The sequence below is a fragment of the Myotis yumanensis genome, unplaced genomic scaffold, assembly GCF_028538775.1.
Source record: "Myotis yumanensis isolate MYYU_CA2020_CCGP unplaced genomic scaffold, mMyoYum1.0.hap1 SCAF_3, whole genome shotgun sequence".
NCBI lineage: Eukaryota > Metazoa > Chordata > Mammalia > Chiroptera > Vespertilionidae > Myotis > Myotis yumanensis.
This window is the reverse complement of record NW_027223754.1, coordinates 20,818,060-20,833,065: the sequence shown is the minus strand read 5'-3', so window position 1 is coordinate 20,833,065 and position 15,006 is coordinate 20,818,060. Positions and strand designations below refer to the sequence as shown.

The 15,006-nt window shown below is 40.9% G+C and overlaps 1 protein-coding gene and 1 pseudogene across 4 annotated transcripts in view; one reads left to right on the top strand and one right to left on the bottom strand.

The window, feature by feature from the left end:
• The window catches only part of UNC5D (unc-5 netrin receptor D), a 530,300-nt gene that overhangs the window by 377,166 nt on the left and 138,128 nt on the right, over nucleotides 1-15,006 (bottom strand). The gene's annotated exons all lie outside the window — the stretch shown is intronic.
• On the top strand, nucleotides 5,489-6,302 carry LOC139004957 (small ribosomal subunit protein eS1-like; annotated as a pseudogene).

Sequence of the window (15,006 nt, the reverse complement as noted above, 5' to 3'; positions counted from 1 at the left end):
AGGCATCACATCCTTATTAACTTTACCCAAAAGCAGTTTCTCCACACACAGCTGTTTTTATCATCAGAGAACCATTTCCAGGAGTCCCCAAGCTAACTGTGCCCAGACCCTGTTGTCAAATGTCCTCTCGGGTACCATTGTGCCACATGCCCATCCTCTGGCTGCTGGGACTTCAGAAGAAGTGAGTCTTGTATCTTTGAGCCATACAGTCAAGAATAGCAGTGCTGGCAAAGAGGAACCCTAGAGGGTAGGCAACCAACTGTGTCCACAGCCAGCTTTCACAATCAAAATTTAACTTGTTGTATTGAATTAAGATCAATGAAAAACCTACATTGCATCATTAAAGTGGTCTTAAATCCCAATTCTCAATTTTTTCTTAGCCCTTGAAGAGACAGAGATGTTAAGTATACAGACTTCTGACATACATATGCCTGCAAATTTGTGATGCCCAGATGTAGAAATCGGCGCATAAACAAATTCACAAAGAGAGTGGAAAATTGATATGCAAACCCTTCACTTTGGGTTGAGTCTGAAACAAAATAAAAGCTCTGACTCTCTGAGAATATGGTCTCCAAACAGCAGGATGACAGCAGCTGAGCTGAATTTTAAATTCTCTCCTAAACCTGTAGACCTCTTTGACTTGTTTGGGCCTTTGAAGAAGAAAAAAGGCAGTACTGTCTGCATCACCAGCCAAATGGTGGGGAAACGCCAGAGGGTCTTCCTAGCATCCTCGGTATATTGCTTTGTTCATAGAAACCAATTTTGTGCTTGACCACTTCCAGGAAATGAGAGCAAATTCATACCTACAAGGATAAGATAAATTAATTGATATAAAGAGAATTTTTTTTATTGAATAGTACCATTATTTTTTTAAGTACTGAAATGAAATTTGGAGCATGTCCATTTAATTTAAAATGCACACAAATCACCAGCAAACCGGTATGCCTGAGAACTTTTGCAGAGGTGTAACATTCCAACACATCATCAAATTAATTCTTTATACATTCTGTGGGTCAGCCACTTAAAGATAAGTCCAAGAATTTAATGAAGAGCTCCCAGAAACATCTTCAATGCTGGGGGGGTCGGGGGTGGAATAAAACAAGTTGAATGGAGACTGACCAAAAAATGCCTGTTAGGAAGCACTGCTATCATCTACTGATGAATTTAGGGACTAATGAAATGTCATCTGGCAGAGCTGGATGCTGGCTACACTGCCCATGATCTTGCAAAACTTCACAGCACAGTGAGGGTAAAAAATGTTAAACAAATAGCCACGTAAATCTATAATAATAAAAGCATAATATGCTAATTAGACCAGATGACCTTCCTGACGAAGAAGCCGGGGCTGCAGGGAAGCCCGGGTCCTGGGTGCCAGAGGGAAGCTGGTGCCGGCAGCCCAGGGAAGGAAGCCTACTCTTGCACGAATTTCATGCATTGGGCCTCTAGTTAGTATATAGTTAATGATTATGAGATAGTGGTCTGAAGGAAAATGGAAGTTGTTACAGATCCCATTTAGAAGGAGGGGTCAAGAAATGGGCACTGCAGGAGAGAGGCCCATGAGCAGGGTGATGCCATTTACAAGGTCACACCTGCTGACCTGGAATTATTACAAACGACACCCTCTTTTAGGCTCTAGACAATTAGTAGGTGTTAGCCCCACAAGAACAAAGAAACACTAGTGCTCCTGGTATATGAATGAGCTTGTTCAGCGCCTGAGGATGGGGAGAGCTTGGTGAGTTTGAAGAAATGGAAGAAGACCAGTGAAGCTGTGACATAACAGAGCGAGTGGTCCTAGATGGGGTTGGAGGGTCCAGATGAGCTGATGTCATATTAGGGACTTTGGGGTTCATCTTAAGCAACATGTGAAGTCTTAGAAGAATTTAAAGGATAATGCTAAACAGTTTTAAGTGTAACAGTCTCAAGCTGCTTTGTGGCATATGGATTAGCAGAGGGCAAATGTTGAATGGAGAAGCCAGTTTGGAGGTTATGGGAGCTTTCCCACCTAGAGCTGCAAGTCATTTGAACCAGGATATCGCAGGGGAGAGAGAGAAACTGCGTGGACTCCAGATATATTTTAGATGAAGAGGATATATAACTTGGCTCGGGGTTGTGTGTTGGTGTGAGGAAGCAAGGGAAGAAAAACATCTACTAAGTGTTTAGCAAGATGTTAGGTATATCAGAGTTTTCAAGTAGTTCCTGCAGTACATAAAGTTTCAGCATCTTTATTTTAGTAAACAAGTTGAGGAGATTGTAAATTATTTTACAAATTGTGAAAAACAAGGCTAACATGGCAGGCCAGATTTCTAGCCTTTAAGAGGTCTGTTTACAGCGTTGGCCCATCACTAGCCTCTGGAAACTGGGATTTCAATATGGTTTCTGCTATTCCCAGAACTGATAAAAATGACACACTGTGATGAAACTGTTTATGTGACAACACGGTTTACGTGGAACACCTGCTTTTCTAGGGGGTCAGGAATTTTGGTTCATGCCACATAGAGAGTGTCTGCTCTATCAGCCCCCAATAAAAATCCTGGACACGGAGTCTCTAATGAACTTCCCCGATGGGCAACACCTCACGTGTTGTCACAAATAGTTTCTGGAGATTAAGTGGCTCCTATGTGACCGTACTGGACAAGAGCTGGGTGATCATTGTACCTAGTTTCCCATGGATAACACACTTTCTCCCTGTGATACATTGTAGCCATGAGTACAAACGGGACACCTCCAAGTGAGCCATCAAACCTGAGGGTGGTCTTGACACAATGACCAATGCCAACGTGTAGATTTTAGACTGAAACAAAATAAACTAGGACAGGAGATTAGAGAAGAGAGAGTGAACAATGCAGGGTAAACACTTCAGGGATATGACTTCAGGGGCTACTGAGTCTAACAAATACCCAGTTCTAAGTGCTCTCCCAACTCATAGTTGCATGGCCCGGGCTCTCGGGCTTTTACCTTCCTGTCCCCAGGGAGATAAAGTCACCACACCAAGAAAGGACATGACTGGCAACACTATTTTCTTGACATTCAGGTTAAACTTCCCAGTGTTCCAGTGCCTGGCTCTCCACTGTGCTGAAGACTCAAGTTTAAATTCCGCAGCTGCAGGCCACACAGAAAGCTCTGGGGAGTGTGACAGAAGGGGGAGATGGGGACATGCTGACGTCTGAGGAAAATAATGTCAGAGGCTGAGGAAGTGCCTGTGGATTTTCTTCTTAATAAGAGGAGCTTTCTCATCATGTGAAAATACTATAGAATTAGCCATTGCCTCCCTATCTGGATGGAAGGGAACTACCACCACACATAGAAATAGACATTTTGAGCAGTTTTGGGGATAGTATGTTGATTATTCATGACCTCTCCAAGAATTTGAAATGATTTACTCTCTAGTATTAAATCTAAAAATAAGTACTTCAGAGAAAATCTTTCAATGCAAAATAACAATTCTAGCAGCATAGGCAAAAGAAGCCAAATACACTTAAGGATGATTATATTAAGACATTGGCTCCACCTCACAATCTCTCCTGGCTAGCTTTCTCTTTTTTCCATTTAAATGATACTGAAAAGGCTGCTCAAATGAGTGTTGTCTCTTATGCTATCAGATTTGCAAATACTTTATGTGGTAAAGTCCGTTTGTGATAGCAACATCTTTAGGGAAAAACAATATTTATCTCTTCTTCATTTTATAATTAAATAGTATTAGTAACTGTCTAAATCAGTGGTTCTCAACCTTCCTAATGCCGAGACCCTTTAATACAGTTCCTCATGTTGTGGTGACCCCCAATTTCATTGTTACAAATTGAACATAATTAAAGCATAGTGATTAATCACAAAAATAATATGTAATTATATATGTGTTTTCTGATGATCTTAGGCGACCCCTGTGAGAGGGTCATTCGACCCCCAAAGGGGTCGCGACCCACAGGTTGAGAACCGCTGGTCTAAATATTCAAGGTATAATGCTAGAGATTAGCAGAAAAAAAATTAGAAATAGTCCTTGGTGCATTCCTTTTTTTTTTTTTAAGATTTTAACATTGGACCACCACTGTTTTGCAAAAAAGGTCTCCCTTCCGACCTGAGATTTCCAAAGTCCTCATTACATATTATCCATGGATTTTCTGGTTATTTCTATGAGGAAAGAATAGCCCTATGGTTATTTTTTATAAACATAACTACTGAAAGCACATTAAAGGGAAAACAAATTAATATTGGCCAAAGAAAGCTGAAGTAGGCTGAGGTATTCCCATTCTTCCCTTCATCTATTCATCCCACACACATATGGGGTGACAAAGACCAGGTTGGCTGCTAGATTCTGGAGATACAAAAGGGTATGAAATTCAGTTTACATTACCCTTGATCTAAAGATTGTCCCTTGTGCCTTTCTCACTACTGATGAGACAATTATAATGACAAGATTTCTTGCCATAAGCTAAATAATAGCTCTTCATATTTACATAGAAACTCTTCCCCTATTTCCTTAATGCTCATGCTACCTGGATGACACAGAAGCTGGCAATAGGTTGGCCCATTCTTTGTAATAATACTTTGTAGTTTGTATTTTTGTGTGTGGTTTAAACAGATCTATTGAGCTATGTTATATAGCATAAATTCCCCAGTCTCCTTAATTTGTATTTCTTTCTTTAGACCATAAAAATAAATGGTTATCATAAACTTCAAATTATCCACATGTATATAAAGTAGGAAGTAAAAGCCCCAACATTACCCGAATCCTATTGTTATTAATTTTTTAAATATATCCTTCCACATTCTTCTAGGCATAAAGATAATGCATAGTTTTGGAATACTATTTAAAATAAAATGTACATACACAAAAGTGCACGTCATGAAAGTACAAACTTTGTATTTTCATACCTTGTAACTAGTTCCCAGACAAATCAACATTATAAATGTACCACAAATTGGATTCTACTGCTCTGAAACTTTCCACATCAGCATATATTCACTAGCTGCATCGCTTTCATACATTATTTAACTGTACTCTATTTCATGGGCATTTAGGTAATTTCCCATTTTTCATCATGTAAAGAATATATAGGAAATGTTTTTATGCATTTAATTTTCCTAGGCTTGGGAAGAAGTACTTCTCTTACACAAACCTTGTTGGTTCCATGACAGAATGGTCAAGTGGTTTGCTAAAAATAGGTGTCACTTAGACTCCTGGGAGAGAGAGAGAGAAAGAGAGAGAGAGAGAGAATAAAATAAAATATGAAAGAGAAGGTAGAGGAAGAAAGGGAGGAAGAAGGAAGAGAGGGAAGAAAAGGGACAAAAAAACAGGTACATATTTTTTTATTTTTTATTTCAGCCACACCAGTTTAAAGCTGACATCATCTTGGTTTAAGTCTACAGTGAGTTATCCAATATAACTAACGACAAATTACCCCAGAAAAATACCTTCTTGACACTTACAAAGCAAGTTCTCCTTTCCTTAAAACATACGTCACCTAGGCCTTTTGGCTCTCTGAGCAGCACCATGGAGGTTGGCAAGAACAAGCACCTTACAAAGAGCGACAGAAAGGGATCCAAGAAGACAGTGGTTGGTCCATTTTCTAAGAAAGATGTGAAAGCACCAGCTATGTTCAATATAAGAACTATTGGAAAAACACTGGCTACAAGAACTCAAGGAAACAAAATCGCATCTGAAGGTCTCCAGGGTCGTGTTTGTTTTGAAGTGAGCCTAGCTGATCTGCAGAATGATGAAGTTGCATTTAGAAAATTCAAGCTAATTACTCAGGATGTTCAGGGCAAAAACTGCCTAAGTTCCATGGTAAGGGTCTTACCTGTGAGAAAATGTGCTCAATGGTAAAAAAAAAAAAAAAAATGGCAGACCATGATTGAAGCCATCTTGATGTCAAGACTACTGATGGTTATTTGCTTCATCTAGTATATGTTGTTTTGCTAAAAAACAATGCAACACACAGATTCAGAAGGCCTCTTCTGCTCAGCATCAGCCGGTCTGCCAAATCCATTAGAAGATGATGGAAATAATGATCCAAGAGGTGGAGACAAACGACTTGAAAGAAGTGGTCAATAAATTGATTCCAGATCGCAATGGAAGAGACATAGAAAAGGCTTGCCAATCTATTCATCCACTCCACGATGTCTTTGTTAGAAAAGTCAAAATGCTGAAGAAGCCCAGGTTTGAATTGGGAGACCTCATATAGACTCACGGTGAAGGTCACAGTTCTGAAAAAGCCACTGGGGATAAGACAGTTGCTAAAGTTGACCAGGCTGATGGATATAAGCCCCCCAGTAGAGAATATGTTCAAAATTCAGGCTCTGAATGATGACAAATAAAAAATTCTTTTTGTAAAAAACAAACAAACAAAAAAATAGCATACTTCACACAGGAGCTGCAATATTGTCTTAAGGTGATTTGAGGTTTTAGTGAGAACACTTTCCGGGCTGAGTGGCTCTGTGATAATGAAAAGCAGAGAAGGACAGAATGGCCCCTGTCAGAACTGCTTTTTGTTTTTAGTAATTAAGGTAGGACCCTGGAATCTGTGCATGCCATTGGTACTTTTCAAATTATGCAAGACTATACTGTTGAGTAATATTTGCAGAGTGCCTGAAAGAAAGGTGGATTCCTAATTTATGTAAAGCATTACTGAGAATGATCTATATGACAGTGTGATATAAAAAGCAAAATGCAAGTCATTTCTCACCAAAGATCATTTGAAACAGTATTGTGTCAAGGGAGTCATTACATTACAGAAAATAACAAGTAGGAATAAGTATTCAGACATTTAGTTATATTCGCATAATCATCGAAAGTAGGTATCCCATGTCCTCTTGGGGCTAACTAGCATACAAAGAACATAGTAGTTTCTTTTTCAAAAAACATAGAAAATATTTTTAAAGAAAGCAAAGTATGAGTGTTATCAAATAGATACCTCTGACATCCATCCTTATTCCAAGAAGTAGAAGCCATACAATTCCTTTCTTTTATTAATAAAACCAAAGAATGATCTGCACCATGAGGTCATTTTGGTAGCCAAAGGCTGCAGGAAGATCATGTTTTTTCCCCCAATTTCTGTGGATTCTATCTCCCAGGTGGTAGGTCAAATAGTGACACTACCTCTCCCCAAAATATGTCTTCATCCTAAACCCCAGAACCTGTCGATATCTTATCTTACAGGGGAAAAGGGACTTTGCAGATGTGCTCGACAATGAGAGAAATGGATTATCAGAGTGGACCCAATATAGGTTCTTAAAAGTAGGAAGTGGAGATGCAACTTTGAGGAAAGGGTCAGAGGATACAACTTTGTTGACTTAAAGACGAAAGAAAGGGGCCATTAGCTAAGATGTGTGGGCAACCTTTAAAAGGTGGAAAGGAAGCCCAGCCAGCATGGCTCAGTGGTTGACGCCGACCTATGAACCAGGATGTCATGGTTAGATTCCTGGTCAGGGCATATTCCCTGTTGCAGACTTGATCTCCCTAGTATGGGGCGTGCAGGAGGCAGCCTGATCAGTGATTCTCTCTCATCACTAATGATTCAATCTATCTCTCCCTCTCCTTTCCCCTGTGAAATCAATAAAAATGTACATTTTTTAAAACACCAAAACCCCTTTCCCTTAAAAAAATAAAAGCAGGAAAGAAAAAGGATTTTCCTCAGAGAGCCTCCAGATAGGAATGTAGCCCTATCAACACCTTGAATTGAGCCCAGAGAGACCCATGCTGGAATTCTTCCCTAAAGAATTGTGAAATAAGAAAGCAGTATTGTTTTTAGCCACTAAGATTGTGGTAATTTGTTATGGCAGGAATAGGAAAATAATACATATCATTTCTCCATCAAGTTTGAGAATTGAAACCATCACATTCTCCAGTTCCTGTTCTAAAGAGGCAAAAAACCAAGTATTTGTATTTTGACTCTGAAAGATAAGACTATACACTAGGTAAAATAGGTGACTTACCAACAAGACTAACATTTTGCTCACCAACACCTGCATCGAGACCCTGGTCCCACTGAGCCCTGCTGACCAGTTTTCATGCCAAAAACTGCCCAATCCTAACTAGTTCTTCACTTCCCAAGACCCATATCAAAATCACCAACCCAGGCTTTTGATCTTGTAAATATCCTCCCTCATTTTTCTTCTTTTGAAAAGCTACCAAGAATCCTTAAGTTGGCACTCTCTCTTAGAGCAATAAGTCTACTATGCTAAACTTACTTTGTCTTGTCAATATTCTTTCCTATTTTGAGGGAACTCACACACAACATGGGACAGGCCTTCCATTGGCATAACTGAAAATTTCATTATATAACTTTAAAGGTAAAGGCATGTGAATCCAAACTATACTTTAAATTCCGACTAAACTGAGAAGGGAACTTTAGCTATAGAACTAGAGAAATGCAAATATATATTGATTAAATACCACATTTTTTTCATTTGTTTGTTGTTGTTGCTTTTAATTATATATCCAAATTTTAGATATATTGTTTGTGATGTTAGGATAAGTCCATCTCAAAAAAAAAAAGAATTTCGCCGAAACCGGTTCGGCTCAGTGGATAGAGCGTCGGCCTGCGGACTGAAAGGTCCCAGGTTCGATTCCGGTCAAGGGCATATACCTGGGTTGCGGGCACATCCCCAGTGGGAGATGTGCAGGAGGCAGCTGATCGATGTGTCTCTCTCACCGATGTTTCCAACTCTCTATCTCTCTCCCTTCCTCTCTGTAAAAAATCAATAAAATATATTTAAAAAAAAAAAAAGAATTTGCTTGGCTTATGCTACAAAGAACTGAATAATTCAATCTGGAGCAAAGGAATGATGATGGGGAAGAAGACTCCTGCCTAAGGAAAATATGAAAGATGGCTTCCCCCCTCTCCCCCCCATTTCATAGCCTTGTGTTTCACAGCCTTAAGTCTGAACAAATATCTCACCTCAGTAGAATTAGGTCCAATCACAAATGACTGTTCTATCTATGCCTAAGGTATCCTTCATGACTCTCTACCAAGATGTATTCCTTCCACTACATGTCTGGTTGCTAGTCACAGATAAGCTCACATACGCTCTGACTTCATACAAACAAAATGATTCACAGATTGCCTTAAACTTAAGGCATTTGGACATTGCAACTAAAAGCCGATTGCCTTTTTACACGTGGACTTTAGTGTTTGTTCTTGTTCTTTTTATTTTTTTAACTCTTTCCAAACTGTAAGGAGAGTAGATTGGTACATTAGTTTAAGCAGTTCACATGACAATGAAGAAGAGTTATAATCCATTACATCCAAATTACATCTGTCAGTTGGAACCAGGTTTTCACTAGTGAACATGAGCATTTAATCCATAGAGAGGAATTAATGAGATATTTGAAAATGAATCCATGCATCAGTAAATTTAGACAGACTTTGCTAGGATTAATGAAATGACTGAGTGTTATCAATGAACAGAAAAATATTTCTTTTTGGTGTTTACATAACAAAAAAGGTATTTTTGCTTTTAAAAAATGTTTCATATTTCATTTAATCCTATCCCTTAAAAATGTTGATTTTCAAAATTCTCTCTTCAGAATTATTTTTTCTTATACTGTAACCAACACAGAAAAGTTCTCTTAAAAGAATCTTATGAAAAACTAGAGGCCCGGTGCACAAATTCGTGCACTCGTGGGGGAGGGGGTGGGGGGGGCTCAGTCTGGCCTGTGCCCTCTCACAGTCCAGGACCCCTTGGGGGATGTCTGACTGCCGGCTTAGGCCCAATCCCCCCAGGGGTCAGGCCTAAGCCGGCAGTCGGACATCTCTCTCGCAATCTGGGATCCCTCTCTCCTTACTGCTTGGCCTGCTGCTCCTTAGCGGCAGGCTTCTCACCACTCAGCTTGCTGCTCCTTAGCACTGCCGCAGAGGCAGAAGAGGCTCCTGCCACCACCGCTGTGCTTGCCAGCTGTGAGCCCCGCTACTGGCTGAGCAGCATTCCCTCTGATTGCACTGATCACCAGGGGGCAGCACCTGCATTGAGTGTCTTCCCCCTGGTGGTCAGTGCACATCATAGCAACTGGTCGTTCTGGTCATTCCACCATAATGGTTGCGTAGGCTTTTATTATGTAGACTAGTAGCCCTGAGCACGAATCCATGCACCAGTAGCTCTCTGTAGGGCCTGGCCGCTCCACGCTCACAGCCCAGAGGCTCTCCACAGCCCAGAGACCCATCCGCGGCTGGGCTCAGAATGTTTGCCTCGTCGCCGGGGCGACAACGCAAGTGTCCCCCTCCACCCCCGCTACTCCGTGCCCGCTGCCCAGAGGCCCTCCAGTACTTGGAGACTCCAGCAAGGCTGAGAGGACTGGGCGCCACCATCTTGTGGCTATGGGCACCGCCATCTTTGTGATGGAGTGATGCATATTATCCTTTTATTAGATAGGATAAGCACTGCCACCATTGAAGATAACATTAATGCAACCAGTAATAATGAAGGCAATCACTGCTAATTATTGAAGATTATTGTATCCAGGCTTTTTTAAAATTGAATTTGTTGGGGTGACATTGATCAATAAAATTATATAGGTTTCAGATGTACAATTCTATAATACATCATCCATATACTGTATTGTGTGTTCTCCACTCCAAGAGCTTTTCAAACCTATTTTAAGTTAATGCTATAAACAGGTCTGCATAACAAGGCCCCTTAACAGGCAATGATAATTATAATTATGTAGACACAATTGTATCTGGATATCCACATAGATATTCTTGCTCATTTCCTTTAACTTCTCATTGCTTCCATACATTGCCCCACAAGACTGACTTTTTTATCAGTCAGAACATTAACTTCTGGAATTCCATTAAGGAGGTGAACCGTGGTTGCAAAATCCTTTCTATACTGCAAAGTAGTTTTCAGTTCTGGTAATATATACTTAGTCATGTAAAGAAAGAAAGGGGAAATTATTTAGCAAGGTGTAATTTTTTCTGTTGTTATAAAACAGAAAGGGGGAAGAATGTGAGAGTTTTTGTGGATTAGACAGTGGGTACCAGCATTATCATAATTACCATCATGTATGCTCCTGTTTTCCAAAGATCAGATCATGAGCTAGTTCTTTACTACTCTAAGTTTGGGCTGAGAACCTACAGCAGTGGTCGGCAAACTACAGCTCGCGAGGCACATGTGGCTCTTTGGACCCTTGAGTGTGGCTCTTCCACAAAATACCAACTTCTGCACATGGGCCATGAAGTTTCAATCGCACTGTACGTGCGCGCCCGCACGTAGTATTTTGTGGAAGAGCCACACTCAAGGGGCCAAAGAGCTGCATGTGGCTCGTGAGCCGCAGTTTGCCGACCACTGACCTACAGCATCTGCATGACCTGAACATCTTAAAAATGCAGAGCCATAGGCCTACTCTACAATAAGGAAATGAGATTATTTGTATGCATATTAAAATTTGAGAGCAATGACCAAGTTGTTTTTTTTCTCTTACAGCTTAAAAATGCCATAAGTAGTAGAAATCAAGAATAATGTAAGGCTTCTCAATCATAGCTGTGCATTAGATATGAGGACAGGATATGAACTACAAAGTCAAAATCTCCAGCAACAGATCCAGATTACCTATCTATATAATAAAAGCCCAAGCAACCGTTACGGCAGAACGACCAGTTGCTATGATGCACACTGACCACCAGGGGGAAGACACTCAATGCAGGAGCTGCCACCTGGTGGTCAGTGCACTCCCACAGAGGGAGCGACGCTCAGCTAGAAGCCAGGCTCATGGCTGGCGAGCGCAGCGGTGGTGGCAGGAGCCTCTCCCACCTCCATGGCAGCACTAAGGAGCAGCAAGCCGAGTGGTAAGGAGCACCGAGCAGGCGGGTGGTAAGAAGCGAGGGATCATGGGTTGTGAGAGGGATGTCTGACTGCCAAGGGAATTGGGCCTAAGCCAGCAGGCAGTCATCCCCCAAGGAGTCCCGGACTGCGAGAGGGCTCAGGCTGAGGGACCCCCCCCCCCCCTTTCCAGTGCACAAATTTTGTGCACCGGGCCACTAGTCTATATGTATAAAAGCCTAAGTGACTGTTACAACCAGACAACTGGATGACCAGCTGGTAGCTATGATGCGCACTGACCACTAGGGGGCAGACGCTCAACACAGGAGCTGCCTGCCCCCTAGTGGTCAGTGCACTCCCATGGCCAACCTCCCATGGCCAGCCAAACTCCTGTGTTCCCTCCCCTCCACTGGCTGCAGTCCCTCCCCCCGCGGCCGGCTGGCCTCAATTGGTCCTGATCGGAACTGGGCAAGACAGCCCCGTTCGGCCCCCATCACCGGCCAGGCTGAGGGACCCCACCCATGCACAAATTCATGCACCGGACCTCTAGTGTGTGTGTGTGTGTGTGTGTGTGTGTGTGTGTGTAATTTTTATTGATTTTAGAGAAACAGAAAGAGAAAAGGAGAAAGAAACATTGATGAGAGAGAGCAACATTGATTGGCTGCCTCTTCCATACCCCTTACTGGGGATCAAGCCCCCAACCTGGGCATGCGCCCTGACTGGGAATCGAACCTGGGACCTCTCCGTGCATGGGACAACACTCAACCAACTGAGCCATACCAGGCAAGGCCCAAGCATCTGTATTTTTAAAGAAAATTCCATAGATGGTTCTGACATATAGAAGGTATGGCAAATCACAGATAAATGTTTAAGGAATCTTGTTCCCAACCAGTTAAAAAACTAACTACTTATATATACCCCAAAACATTCGTCAGTCTGTCAACTCTGAAGTTCATGAAAGAAACATAAAAAGCAACCACAATAAACTCTGAACTGATTCAGGGTGAGGAAACACTCCATTTACGCCTAGGATGCTGAAGTCTCTTGAAAAAAAAATAGTCTTACTCATGTTTACTGAGCTGGAACATCTTATGCTTTCAACATAAGAGCAGTAATTTTTATTTCTAAATGTTGACTCTCTTATTAACACCTAACTCTTATGTCAATGAATAATTAATTAAATACATTCTGGAACAAATCAGTACCTTTCAATTCTAAAATCAGACAAACAACCAAAAAAGAACAGCCATTTAGGAAAATAGCATGAACCTTGATAACATGGGCTATTTTTCATACATCTTTACATCTATAGCTCTGAGCATGGGGAGGACACATAAGGAATGTTTGCATTTAATTGAATTGACTAAAAACTTACCTGTAGATTGGTATTGGTACTAACCCCCATCAAATCACCATAGTCATGCCATACACTTGCCAGTGATCTATTTGACCTTAAACCCTTTTATTTAGATGGCTTTTGCAAGACTCTGATTTAAACCCTTGAAGCTGTGAAAACAGGAAACCCAATGCCTTCAGGACTACAGGTTGAGCATGCACCAAAGTACGGTGGACTGAAGATTCAGTGCTCGGCAACTTGGGGAAAAGGAGCCAGTGTAAAGCTGTCTGGATTAGCTTCCATTTTAAAATCACCCTGCTTAACAGAAAGCTGTTTCCTGATGAGGATTTGAGGAAATTCCTCTTTGGTATTATTTGTTACTCATTCTCAACCCTTTCCTCAATGTTTATGCCCTCTTCTTTTGGAAATCTGATATTATTTACCTTCTTACTGCTTCTCCCATCAAAGGCTGCTTTTAGAAAAGAAACTGATAGCATTCATTTATTCAATATTATACTACTAAATACAAAGATGGCCTCTTCCAAAATTATTTTTGTTAGTCATAATTAAAATAATAGGTATTTTTATTGCATACTTACTAGGTCCCAGGCACTGTCGCTAAATGTATGTACTCACAAAACCTATTGGGATGGGTAATGTATTGATCACTGCATCATCGTATTCTACCCATGAAAACAATGAAGATCAAAGACCTTAAGGAACTTGTCCATGGGCACACCTAGGAAGGGGCTTGCTAGGATTCAAATACAGAGAGTCAGGGTCCTCCCACTGGATCGCAATTCTATTTGTCTCTCTACTAGCTTTTATGTACTAAAAGCATTTATTCAATGTTAAAGAACTTTGTGGCATTAGCAAACAAGGAGATGTATTTTCAGCAGGTGTAGAAGGTACTTTGGAGTCTAGAGAAGAAAGGGTTTATCTATGAAAATTGCTTAGGCCTCAGGTTCTCTTATTTCAGACTGTCCTGATGGGCCTGAGAATCTGCATCTCTAACCAGTGCCTAGGTGATGGGGATGCTGCCACTCAGGTAGATATTCTTTCTCACCATCCATCATTTGCACATTACAATAATCACATTTCAAAAGTCACTTCTCACTTTCAGTCTTAGACTCCCACTCATCATCACCTTCAGAGTTTCCGTTTTAAAAGAAAAAAGAAAATGGTTAGCCCTGCCTGTATCATTTTCTACTAGAGCTTTGAAAGAAAAGGTAAACTCAAAATGTCCCTTTCCCACAGTCACAGACTCAGCCACTTATGTTTAAATTTAATGTGGCAAACCCCATGCCATGTTTGATGACAAATAACCCAGGGTACTCTTCAATGCCATTTCCTCAATTATATTTTCTTTACTGCTCAAACAAGATAAATGGGGGGAATCCAAACAATTTTTCATAGGTCAGAGACTCTTTGCAGACGAAGTTTGTTTAACAACAGAGCAACAGCTCTTCTAAAATTATAACCTAGGCCCTGTTTCCCTCCTCCGGCTCTCAGTCGATATCCCTTTCACAGCACTGAATCTCCTCTCCTTTCACAAAAAAATAATTAACAGAAGAAATCGCTCAATCTTCCAGTTAAAAAACAATGAGGTAGTGTTGTTAAAAAGCTAAGCAATTGATTTATAGGCTCTTGGGGCTGAGTGATTTCCTTATTTAAATTGTGGTGTGTGTGTGTGTGTGCATGCCTGCATATGTGTGTGTCCCTCTAATGAACGATATACCACATTCTGCTCTTAGCTAACAATTTTAATAACTCCTTATTAGAAAGTCCATCTTTAAACATAAGCACATAATGCTCTTACAGAGTTTGGGTTAAATGGCTTGAAAAATCGGTGATAGCTGACTTTATTTTCTTCTTCCCCTTAGAAATTTTTACTGAAAGAGAGAGAGGGGGGGGGG